Source organism: Maylandia zebra, linkage group LG22 (genome assembly GCF_041146795.1).
Source record: "Maylandia zebra isolate NMK-2024a linkage group LG22, Mzebra_GT3a, whole genome shotgun sequence".
Classification (NCBI taxonomy): domain Eukaryota; kingdom Metazoa; phylum Chordata; class Actinopteri; order Cichliformes; family Cichlidae; genus Maylandia; species Maylandia zebra.
In genome coordinates, this window is record NC_135187.1 from 30,995,219 (window position 1) to 31,008,731 (window position 13,513).

At 40.5% G+C, this 13,513-nt stretch overlaps 1 long non-coding RNA gene across 1 annotated transcript in view; it reads left to right on the top strand.

Annotated features, from left to right (window-relative positions):
- Positions 1–1,795: 1,795 nt before the first annotated feature.
- The window catches only part of LOC105941202 (uncharacterized), a 31,542-nt gene continuing 19,824 nt past the window's right edge, over positions 1,796–13,513 (top strand). Inside the window, exons 1-2 of the long non-coding RNA XR_001167822.2 lie at positions 1,796–1,930; positions 8,481–8,538. This is a non-coding gene — a long non-coding RNA (uncharacterized LOC105941202). The remainder of the gene's footprint in view (positions 1,931–8,480; positions 8,539–13,513) is intronic.

Sequence of the window (13,513 nt, forward strand, 5' to 3'; positions counted from 1 at the left end):
CACAAAACTCTGGAGGGATCTAAATGCTAACGTGGAACCAAGTCAGGACGTCTGCTACTGCTGTTTGCTTGTTTTTTTTGTTTTTTTTTATGGGCGATCATTTTCAGGCTTCAAGTAGCACCATTATACCAACATTTCACATTCTACACATTGTTTTAGGCGTATTTGACCAAAGGTTTGACTGAAAATTCACATGCAAGCTTTTTTTCAAGGCTGTGGTATTTGCCTGCAAACAATACCTTTCAGCTAGCTAAAACAGAATATTATGCTATCACCGAGCAACATGGCTAATGCCTTTCACACAGCTTTGTCTCAACTCCAAAGAGCCACAGAAGTAAAAGCTAATAGTAATAATTGAAACAACCTTTGAACAAATGACTTACCAAGCATGGCAAACAACTCAAATATGTAGAGCAAAATGTTCTGAAACGGCTTCACTTCAGCTTCGATTGGAGCCTATGGTGCTGGGGGCGGAGTCTGTGAATTTACTCTATTGGTGTCATAGCCCCTGTAGGAGTTCAGAGTTAAGAGGTCAAGAGTTAATGTTTACATTGTAACACCTCCAGATTTGACATAGAAACACTCATTTTTAACACTCTATTTTAACTACTATCATTTTACACCTCAGAGTTACATTAAAAGAATGTGACTCTACTTAGAGTAAAATTAACTCTACTTTTGCAAGAAGACTATTAACACCAAAACATTTAACACTTTTGAATTTGCTGTGTACCTGTGCTTTCCATGTTTTGAGACCTCAAGTTTCTAATATGACATTTTTGTGAAAATAAACTGGGTTTCTGGTATAGATCAGATAACAACACTCAACCCTCCATGCTGTAAGCTAGCTTAGCCAATTGTGTGTGTGCTGTAATTGCTTCTTTAGTACACAAACAGAAAATAAATAAATATAAATTTCCTAAGTTGCAGAATTTTTCTTTTTTCCCACCAGATGCGCTGTTAAACAGCTTTGCACATATTCTCACCCCCAGAAAACACAAGAAAACTTGAAATCCTTTCTTAGAGCTAGCATAAAAGCATTGTTAGCCTAAATTAGCATATAAACCAGAAGAAACTAGCCTGCCTTTATTAAAAAAGCAGACCTACCCTGGTTTATATATAACTTCAGCTGTGCTCCCCAAGTATCTGTCTCTCATGTTTAGGCATTAAAGTGTCAAAGTTGGTGAGAGATACTCATTATAGATCTTGTTCAGGTATCCAGTCTGTACCCTAGCCTAGCTTCATACTTGGCACACAAACAAGTTAAGTATCGATTTGTTTTGCTACCTTGCTCTAGGAAAGAAAGCAGGCGTTTCATGCAAAAATATTGTACTGTTAATCAGCCCTGCATATTTTCTCAGCTTGGGAAACACAAGAAAACTTGTGATTCAGCTGTTAGTCTCTGAGCATCACTGCTGGAGCAGTTTGGGGTTAAATGTCTTGTGGAAAGAACACATGGATGATAGTTGCTGGGGGCATTATTCAGTCTGTGTCAACATGCAGACATTTGCAAACACACACACACACACACACACACACACACTATGTTTACATACACGTTTCTGGAAAAGCAGGGTGCTCGGCAGCTCTCTCTGAAAGAAAGACAAGTGATGCAATGTTTTGCTCGTCACAGTCCTAGTTGACTGCTGTCTCTGTGTGTGTGTGTGTGTGTGTGTGTGTGTGTGTGTGTGTGTGCTATTGCAGGCAGGGTGGGGTAGGTGGGTGGGTTTGCAAGTGACAGGCCGAGATGGTAAGGGAGATAAATAGTCACACTGAGGGAAGCGATAATGGACTTTTCTTGTCTGCGCTGTGTTGGCGTCTGCAGATGGTGAAGCAAGAGCAATGACAGACATGCTGATGTGTTTAACTTCTCTGGCTTGGAAAGTGAGAAAGGAGGAGAGACAGTGGCAGCAGACAGCGAGGATGGGGGGTGAGTAGAGAGGAAAAGATGCTGATGCTCTTTAACTCCTTTCCACATTGCCATTGGCAACAAGACCTCCGTCGACGCTCTGACAGATGCATGGTAATGAATCCGGCTTTAGGTGAAACCCGTCGCCGCCTTTTCCTCACACGCTCACAGTCTGTCCCTCTCTTCTTTTTCTCGCTTTCTTTTTCCCTTCTCTTTCTGTCACACACATGCACACACCTATCTTTCCACCCTTATCGCCACCAGACTTGAATTAAAGGGTTCACACTATTCACAGACGCAGACATTTTCTCACGTACCTCTGCTGGTATCTACCCATGCAAATGGTTTCATTTTTGCCCCCAGGTTTTGAGATGTCACTAATACAATGGTGCTGAAAGGAAAGCGTAACTTTATTTGTGGTGTTCACAACACATGACAGATGAACTATTTTCCATGAATAAAAAAGAAAGAAAGAAAGAAACCTAACAATGCATGACTTACTTAGCAAGCACGTTAGCTTAGCCTCATTGCTAAGAGCAAAATAAGTTCCTCTGGAAAAGAATGATTTAGTCCATGCAGCAGCTATCCTTTTGGATTTCAAGGATTAATCCGGTCTTTAAGTGATGACGTGACGAATTCTGCTTCTGGGCCCAAAGTAGTGTGCATTTAATAAGGCTGTTGTGTTTTTAACACGTTTTAATGCTTTGTATCTTGTTCTATTTAATCTCAACAAGCCTCTAAAAACAGTCAGTGATCAATGTCGGCTTCTCTCAGTTTTTATTACTGCTAATCATTTTAAAGCTCAGTTTTTAAACCCTTCCGATGTAACTACAGCCAGCCCGTGCAGCAGTATATTAATGACTAACCTCGTATTGTGGATGGATTATCTTGGTGGTTCTCCTGACTGAAGTTTGGTCCGTTTACAGCATCCTGCCATGCAATTGCATTTGCCCCTAACCATTGGGAACCCTCACATTAACTTTTATCGAGTGGAAAAAAGTCCTCTGTTCATTAGCGTTCGTCCTCCAGCTTTACTGTTTATGTTATGCTAACATAGCTTAGCACATTATTATTTACAAGCTAGCCAAATTTCAGTAACCCTACACATGTCACTGCTGTTTACTTTATCTTCATTTATGTTGGAAGTGATAGCTGTATGTTTTAATTTGTTTCATAAATCTCTCAGTCAGAACATCCTATATTATATTTAGATGGAAGCTAGTGAGCTAACTCCCTGCTAACTTCTAACTCCGTTAAATATCATAAATTTCGTTTTCATGGATGCCTGGACGTTAAACTTAATTGTTACACCTGGTAGAGCAGCTACATTTCATAGGAAGTAATGAGTGCGTGTGTTTGAGCAAAATAAAGGCTGACTACAACTTTATTTTTATATTCATGCTTATTTACTGTGAGTAGGCCTACTGGGACCAGGCCTTCACATGACCATAAAGACTATGTGTATGACAGAAATCATTACTTCAAGTTGGTTCTACATGTTATTGAATCATGGAGATCAATATGATTATTTTTCACATAACTGTGCAGAGTGCAATACTACAAAATTACATCTTCTTTAAAAAAGACATAACATTTTTGTGTACTGGGGAGCATTAGCGCTTCACACTTTGTAACTGTAAACTGCAGTAAAGCTAGAAATCTTTAAAAACAAAGCACATGATTAGATATTGCTAGGCAAGAATGCATGAAAATGGGTTCTGTGTGTTACAGAAAGTCCTGCAGATTTGAACCAAGATCCTGTTAGCAACAGACTCAAGAGAGTGAAAGCAGAGCAAGTGAGAAAGGGAGAGTCTCGGTTGTCTGATCTATTGGTCACTTCATCTTCTAACCGGTTTTCCTACGCTGTGCAGTTCGTTTGTCACTGCCGGCACAGGCTCATGTCTCACTTTCATGAAGAATTGTGTTTGCGAGTGTGCGCGCAGCAGTGCGTGCTGCTACAGCCGAGACAGAGACAGATGGGCTGACTCCCACTGGTTACATGTGTTTGCTCTCCGTCAGAACGCTCTGCCAAGAGGTCTGGACCCGAATGCCTCTGAGGGAAATATGCTCTCAAAGTGTCTGCCGGGTTTCTAGTTCAAAACCCTTACCTGAAACCGGCATGCAGGGGTTACAGCGGCTGTATGTCAGCGAGGTTAGGGAATAGTAGAGTTTGTGTCACTTAACGATGGCACGCAAACTCACAGCACTTGGTGAAGCGCTTAAATAGCACACCTGTCCGCCCTTTGCTAATCCTGGCTTCCTGGTGTTTGCCCATCATCCCTCTCACCTGTCCATCAAAAACTATACAGTGACCTAAATGTGCTGACAGCCCATTCAGGAGGCAATGACATCAGTATCAAGAGAAGACGGGGGAAAATAAATAAATAAATAAAACAGCCTTTTTGAAATCCCTGAGCTGCAGCAGTGCAAGTAGAACTTTTTGTCCCAGTTTGGCCGTTGACATTTTCCTGTTTTTTTATTTTTTCCTCCCCCTTCTGGCATCAGCAGAGGATTTATGATGAACAAAGGGAGTGAACACTGGATAAAAGCGCTAAACTGGCCTGCAGAGCCACTGTCTGGAGGGGGAAATAGCTTTGTGTGATGGGAGTTTTGTTCTAAGCCCTGCGGCCGGAGCTCAGTTTAACATCTGCTTCTGTCACACTCGGGGACGAGGTGCAGAACACTGTGGCACATTAAAGTACAGCCCAGTGCGCGCACACACACAAACACACATATAGTCTTTATGGTCATGTGAAGGCCTAGTCCCAGTACTCACAGTAAATAAGCATGAATATAAAAATAAAGTTGTAGTCAGCCTTTATTTTGCTCAAACACACGCACTCAATACTTCCTATGAAATGTTTGTCTAACCCTGGTAGCTGAGAGTAATCTACTTTAACTAGTGATGCAGAGTGTAAATAAAAGTGTGGTTAAACACCTCACCTACTATCAGTTTGACTAAGAGCAAGAACAGCTTTAAAAGACTACAAACTGGAACTCTTGCACAGGTTTGATTACCTCAAAAATGCAGTGAAAACAGTATGACGAGAGGTTCAAAGGGTGTTAGAAAAGACAAAAACCTGAAAGGCTATCTTCTTCTTCTTTACCACACGCGATGCGAGCATGCTTCAAAGCTGCGTATCTTTTCTCAGACAGAACGCCATTACTCCGACCTCGCATCTGGACACTTTGTTTTACCAAGGTGACAAGTGTGAAGTGTTATAAATTCAGTTATCTTGCATGTCTTTGCGTCAGCTCAGACAAATGCTGAATGTTTTGTGGAGCTGGACTCGAGCTTTTGTGTTCAGAAAAAAATAATAATGAGGGTGTTTAAGCGGAAAGACCTACACTCAGTTCAGTTCCTGTAATACAGAGCGTGAATCACTTCACAATCTATGACGTATGAGGACAGGAGCATGCCGGCCTCCACATTATCTCCACATGAACTCTATGAACTTTGCTTCAAGGATTTTAACAGATTACCCATGCCCATGCTCACCTGACCAAGCATATCTCTCTGTCAGGCAGTGTGACGCACATTTGCACTACAATCCTTTGACAATGGATCACGAAATAGGATAAAACTGGAAGAGCGATGTCCAACTTTTGAGGAGCATTGATTACTTCTAATTTCTTAACAAAAGGCCCCGTTATGCCCACCTTGCATACAACAAAATTGTCACGTCTAATGTCGCGAGCCGCCATTTCTACCAGTCATGCACCTCCTGCAAACACACAAGCATTTGACTGTGTTGGTTTTTGTTGACATTTTAATGACACATCAGTGCAGAAGCTCAGAGAGTGACATATTATATAGAGAAAGATGTTGCAACAGTTTGAAAACATTCAACTTATAAATATAACTAAAAAATAATTAGCATTTAACATTAATGGTGCCTTTGCATAAATAAAGCTAAAAAAACCCAACAAATCTGGACTTCTTATCGTCCCGTATCGGCACTGATCCAGAGGTTTTGTCTAGTCTTAATAACCACAAGTCCAGAACACATTCCCTCAGGTCTCAGCACTAACCCGTGTACTACCAATAACTGAAAGCAAAAAAAAAGAAAAAAAAAGAATGTATTGAGTGCTTTTTAAAAATTTAAACAGTAAAACCCCCAAAATCTGAGGGTAACATGAATATTTCTTCTCACCTAATACTTTTGTATTTGTTGAACACAGTCTGCCTGCAGAAAAGTCTTGACAAAATGGCGCGTTTGTGTACTTGTTAGTGTTGGGAAAAGTACGCATCGTTATTTTGAGGTATGCTAATTAGCCCTAGATGGTAAATCAGTATAGTTAATCCCTATAGGCAGAGACCTGGACTTTTACTGTACCCCTGTGTCTGAGAGTGTGTGTCGCTGACCAGAAACAAATCATAGCAGTGTTTTATTTTGTTGAGGAATGCAAAGGGGAACTCTACCTGTTCTGATAAAAAGATTATGTTTTCACTGCAAACAGGAATGGTACAGATGGCAGCGTAGATGATGTCTCAGTAAACAGAAAACAGAGACCGATCGGTCGCCAGAGTGGAAACAAGCAGGTGGGCAGCGGATTTAATCACTTCCAGGACCATCTTTGTGTGTGTGTGTGTGTGTGTGTGTGTGTGTGTGTGTGTGTGTGTGCATCTTTCCGCATCTGTCAATTAAGCTCGAAAACCTGCAAGGTGAGCAAATGAGGAGAACCTGGGTAAAGGTGGTTTCCGTGGCAACTGCTGCACTTTAAAACACTTTCCCCACCCCCCGCCATACCCGTTTCACCTTTTTTTTTTTTTGCCTGCGGTGATGGTTTCCACACTGCGCAGCCAAAAAAGATTTCCTGCTAAGTGGTAACAAAGAACTGCAGGGAAGAAACCTGATGCACGGCGCAGGAGCCGTGGAGATGACAGCAGTGACAAGCTATTCCTGTCAGCAAAGCCCCCTTCATGGATCTACGAGCCGGGCGGGAGAAAGAGAGAGGTGGAGGGGGAGAGGCAAAAAAAAAATGTTGCGCGTGACAGGCAGATCCATCAGCAGCCTCAATAACGGGCTCGTCAGCGATCGTGTTCAAGTCACAAACCGCCCCTCTCCCCCTCCTCTTCCCTGTTAAGCCGCATCCATTTATTGCAACAAATGATTATATGGTTACTTTAACTGCCGGGCTCTGAAGGCAAAAAAATAAATAAAAAATCAATGCAAACATGTTTGAGGTTCACCGCCAGTATAAATGCCCTCTTTGGCTCAGTGGGCACATTTTGAGAATATTTCTCGTGCTCTGCTCAGATGAAATGTAACATGTTATTTCCTCGACTCCTTGACCTGCGTGTCATTCGTCAGCTGGTTGCGTATGCAGGATGCATTCAGGCGTGCACGTGTGCGCGCAGATGGCGCTGCAGGCAATTAGAAAAAGGAGAGTGGAAAGGGAGCCATTAGTGAGCAATTACCTCTGATTGCTTCAACATTGTTTTGGTGGGCTGCAGCACACTGTGAAATAGCCAAATGTTGCATTGTGGGCCTTCTCTCCTGCTCTGGCTCTTCCACTGCCGCCGCTGCTGCTCTCAACCACACAGCTGCAGCCGGAGCAGCCAGCCAGACACCGAAAATGTCTGCTGTTGTCATTGTGCTTTTCCTCGGATCACTTTGTTGATCTCTGCCTTGGCTCTCTGCTCTGTCTCTGCTGTTGCTCTTGCTCAATATTTGCCTGATCCAATATTGCTGCCTCTCTTTTTCGCTTCCCAATGTGTCTACTTTTTCACTTAACTCCACTTCAGCGAGTCTATTTTCCCACCACTGCCTATTTCACTTCCTCGTTACGTCCCTGACACACAGCCTTTCTCATGAATCCTCCTTAATTTCTTTTCTTTTAAACCTTTTCCATTATTGCTTCTTTTTTAGTAACTCGTTTGTTTTGAATAAAGGCATTGTTAGAACTGAATACCTTGCCTTTTGGTCCTGTTTTGGTTGGCCCACGCATTTCTTAACTGCAGTTTGAAACACTGACATTAGCATTTTGGTTACTGCGAAGTTTATGGGTGTGACACATGTACATGCTAATAAGTGCTAAGTAACAGACTCCTAAGATAGTAGTATTTCGCTCACTAAAAAAGAAGTAAAACATTACTGGATGGTCTGAGCTACACATATAGCTTCATATTGTGTCCTGTGATTGCATAAAAATTCCAAAAGGCACAAACAACAGGGCCAGCTACATGTCTTGAATTAGCTGAGGGTTAGCGCTAGCAAACAGCTGTTGGTTACAGCTGCGCGTGTCGACCGTCTCCAAATGGAAGCTTTATAAATATTTTTACACACCATGCAGTTGTTTAAAAAAAATGATGGGCATTTTAACATAGCAACCTGTGGAATGTTACACACTTTTTCAAGTGGCTAATCCAGAAACTGCATTTGTGCGTTAGCTTCATGTTCAAATTAAGGGTTGCTACTTCAATCTATACACAATGTTTTATGATCAGTATATCTGAATGTTATGCAGCACTGCCTGAGACAAATTAAATTTTTGGATGGATAATTTAGAAAACATTGTGTTTTCTGTTTATTTTTATTTTTTTGCTAAACTGTGCTGATGTTTTCAGGGACACGTGCCTGCACTCTCTGTATTTGAAAACTCAGAAAGATGACATTGAGAAACAGGTAAGCACATCTCAGAAGAACAATTTTTTTTCAGCAGAGTGATGCTAGTGTGTGTCGGGTGTATTGCTGCCTACATGAGACAGAAGCAATATTTTAACATTTTGGAAAGCACTGGCTAAGAATTTGCTAAAGTCTTTACTATCTTTATAACTGATGCACAGGTAAATGCTCTCACAGAAAGGTTTTGTTGTCATCAGCTACATTTGCACGCTGTCACAGAGCAGAAGGCTGTCAACACAGATCAGACCTTGTTAGAGCGCATTTGCAGACTGTCAAATGACAACAGATTGTACACAATCTATCACGGCCTACTGTCTAACATCTATAAACTGTTTTGGATTGATATTTGATCCTTTGCATGTAGAAATATTTTGCTGACCAAAAACAGAAACCTAGAATTGCAACTCACAGTTTAAGCCACATGGACAAAAGCATGATTGCTGCTGTGTTGCATCACCTCTTCTTTTAATAACATTATGCAGGTACTTGGAAAAGAGAAAACCAATTGGTGTAATTGGAAGGGAAGGGTTTTTTCATTCTTCCCCAACGGTGGATTTCAGCTGTTACGATATTGTCTGTCTTAGAATGAACCAAATGCAGGAGACGGATTTATATGTTGCTTCAAAACTTGTAATTATCATTTAACATTAATGGTGCCTTTGCAGATGTGCAAGTGAAACCTCAGTCACACAGGCCTAGAGACTTCCGCTTGTTAGAGAAAAATGTGTTTCCCCGACCATTTGGCAGGTGGTTGCTACTTGTTGCTAGGTGAAATTGGTCACAAAGGGGGTACTGCACTAAAAACCTCCTTGTGATTGCTTTGTTTCCTAGCTGATTGCTGCAGTTGTCCGTTGATTGGTTGGACAATGGTTATCTGCAGACACTTGATACCTAACCACTGAGCAGCAGAGATGGGCAGTACTGTAATCTGATTACTTTTTTCAGGTAATGAGTAAAGTAAGGGATTACTATTGCAAAAACGGTAATTAGATTACCGTTACTTTCCCTTAGGAACGCTGCGTTACTGCGTTACTAAAACCGTGATTTTTTTGCGAGAATGTCTCATGACAGTGACGTAAGCGAGTCCGACGTGTGTGACAACAGCTGTGTGCAGATCAACAATGGATCATATATCGATTGTGGGCGAGAGTATGAGCGTGCAGCGTTTAAAGCGTGGAAGTACTGACCTTACTTTAAGTTTGATTCCATAAAAAGTGACAAAAACATTAGTGTCCGTTGTGCGTGGGAAGAAAACTTCTTTTTACAGCGAAAAAAAACCCTAAACAAGCACTGAGTGCGCAACGACGTAATGGGAAATTCACAGAGAAACTTGCGGATTCTTCAACTGACCGTGGCACACCTGCACCAGGGTAAACCTCCGTCTACCGCAGTCCTGCTTTACAGGTGAAAATAGAGCAAAAGGACCGCTAGTCTTTGACTTTATTTATTTTCTGCTGTGTTTTACTAGCATCTATTTGAAAGACTGAGTGTAAACACACAAAAATAAATGTTGGAATGTGCAGAAAACAAGTTTAAATGTTAAAAAAAATTCTTCCAGTCGGAGAATGTTGCATATAATTAAATTTAAATTTTAAAGTTAAAAGATTAAAACTGATAAAACAAGTTTAAAAAAGAGACTTTTCCATTTGATTACATTTTATATGATGGATTATGCAGAAAAAGTAGAATTGGGTTGAAAGGTCTATCGCTTTATTCAGGTTGTAAATTGTGTTTTTAAAAAGTAACTAAGTAACTAAGTAATTAATTACTTTTGAAAATAAGTAATCAGTAAAGTAACGGGATTACTTTTTTGGGGAAGTAATCGGTAATTAGTTACTGATTACTTTTTTCAAGTAACTTGACCAACACTGCTGAGCAGTAGTTAAGCATGAAAAGGTGTGACTCAAATATATATGCAGGTGGCTGTGGCTATGAAGGTAGAGCAGCTTATCTATTAATCAGAATCTTGGTGTTATCATCAAGAGATAAAGGCCACTCATGATCTCACAATAATGTTATACATCATACAACCAAGACAAATGCACAACTTCTGGAAAACTGCCGCAATTTTTGTAATTTTCAGTTTGTGAAAAAAGAAACATCAAAGTTTAAGTGATATTATGAATATTGTCTTAGATTACAGAATTTAAACTGGAATTGGAGTGGCCAAACGAAATTATTGGATTAACAGTACCTAACCGTAACCTTAGTTTCAAGACTTCAAATGTATTTTGAACGTACACTCAAAAGCTGTTTCATGGACCAGTGTGGGGTTTTGTTACTTCCTCATAGTTCAGGTTGATACAGTATTTTAACAAGTGGGGCATTAAAAATGTTAAAGGCATTGAAAACGGTCTTTCTTAGGCTGCAGTTATTTTTTTTAAATAAATCCACCAGAGAGACTGGAGGGACATTAGAAGTAACAGAACAAACAGTTTGGTACAGTTTGGAAAAAAAATGCAATCACCAGCTGGACATCCACAGAAGAAAAAAGGGGTGGAATAATCACAGGATCCTTTACAAACAAAACCAAAGTCTATAATCAGCCTCAAAAACAGAAAGGCCAGATTTGTAGTTGAATGACTTTAAATGTAATCTTTACAATAGTTAATTTTATTATTTGCAGAATGAGAAGCCACCCCTCTCAGAACATCTAGATATACCTCAGATGTATATGAATGAAAGATGTGCAAGGGCCATTAGAATCTTAATTACAAAAGCTGGTCAGGGTGTAAAAGATTGCTTTCATCACGACAGAGCTTGGATCAATAGTACTCTTGTGAAGTGAGGGGTTAGCCAGCAGACCTCAGTATGATAAACTGTAGAAATATATGAAATCACAGAAACTCTTATTGGAAAAAAAGATTAATATTGAAGGGGTGTAATTTAACTGGTTTTGTTATATTCAAAGGTGTTATTTTTAAAAGTTATTGATAGCCTGAGAACATTTCATTCTGGGTACATCCTCGAAATTTGCACTTAACGTTTAAATTTGAGTGTTATTTCAGCAGTAGTGTTATTTCAGGAAGTTTTAACGGTAGATCCCAGTGCATGTGTGTCAGGGACAAATCTTTTGACAGAGCAAGAGCTGAAGATGATGACAGGGAGGGGGGTCTCAGCACTTAGGGTAAATTTAGGATGCTTAACAAGAAGCTGCCTTCCTGCTTTCTCTTATTCTCTGCTTCTATTTCTGTCTTTTTTTCTCCCTCTTCTTTCTTCTTCTCTTTCACGCACTTCATATCTCCATCACACCAGGTCCCCTTCTGTCTCCTTCAGAGTCGGTTGCTTCTCAGCGGGGTGGGAGTAAAGTGTTGATTGGTACCATGCTGGCAAATGGCGGGAGATTGGAGGTAGCCCGCTGATGCGAGCTCATGTTGAGCCCACACCCCCTTTCGGCCTGGTCTGGCAGGAAAAAAAAAAAGAGATGAAGCGATGGCAGGGGGCTGGCGGACCAAAATAAAAACAAAATGAAATAGCACTGAGTGAGAGAGGCACTTTCAGGGCTTCTTTACTGATGCTACAGCTACAAATAGGCATGACTTTACATGTCAGTGCTTTCCCAAGACTATAGGCTGTTATTTTGTTGCCAGTTGTTATTTTGTTACTTTTGACTAATGCACTGGATTGCATTTAGAGTTGTTTTTTTTTTTTTTTACCTTAGTCTTGTATTTGGGGATGCTTCAGCAGTGATGAATTATGACCAGTGTTGGGTAAGTTACTTTAAATTAGTAACTTAGTTACATTACTAGTTACTTCTATCAAAAGTAACTCAGTTACTTCAAGTTACTTGTTACTTTCAGAGTAACTAGTTATTAGGGAAAGTAACTTTGGTTTTACTCAGAATTCTCTTGTTAATGTGTTGCTTCCGTAACTGGATACCCAGCAAGATTGCCAGTCTTCTAGCTTGCTTACTTGCCACAAGTGCACTGTGCCACCTACCAATAGAAAGGAAAAAATAATGTATTTCCACGAGAGAAATCCCACACCTGAATCTATCCTAGCCTGCTTTTTACATCCAACACAAAAACTGCAGTCGTGGTGCTTTCGATTGTACTCAGAACTCGGAAATTCTGCCTTCTGAATAGGAAGATGTAGGTAACACCAGACTGAAGATGAGCTGCATACAGAGCTGGACTGGGACAAAAAAATCGTCCTGGGCATTTTGACTAGAGACCGGCCCACCATTATAGGAAAAATCATAAAGCCTTTGAATGAAAATAAACACTGTTGTGACAGTGATGTACACTGTTTTGATGGTATATATGTATCAATCTATCAATTGTTTGTTGCAAGACTCAGATAATTATTTTTTTAAAAGTGAGACATTTTAAATTAGAATAAGAAAGTATTTCCTTGTGCCCCCCTTTCCCTTTTAATGCCCTACGTGGACCCCTGGCAACACTTTGCTAGACCCGCCCCTGCACAGTTACCAGCTGTCAGCTACTTAGAAAAGGATCCTGGTGTTATTTGTCTCTCAGAAACAGTTCATAACTTCCCTTCAACTCATTCATGTTAACTAAAAGTTAAACCTGTTTCTCCATCACAGCTCTGATGATTCAGTAAGGACATCTCCTGGTTTTATCTTCATGTTTCCCTCTCACCAGATAACCAAACCGATATCATGACCAGCAGGTTTACAGCTGTGGCTCCGGCAAACATCAGCTGATACTAGAGATTAATTTTAAATAAATTCTAACAACAGCTGATCAAGCTTAAACGTGCTGCTGTTGTTTACCGTGACATCCGCTGGTTTCCTCTTTCTGGCGCAAAGTGGACGATAAAAAAACAAGAGAGAAAAGACGATCAGCTGATCATTGATCAGTTTCATGATTGAAGTAGAAACAGGAGAGGGAGGGTGAGAGGATGAGAGAAGAAGAGGCAGCTGTGCAGCGTAAACACAGAATAACTCCAGCTTTGTGTCTTTTTCATTCTAGCTGAAGTCCAGGACAAACTGTGTTCCTTTTCACCTCAATAC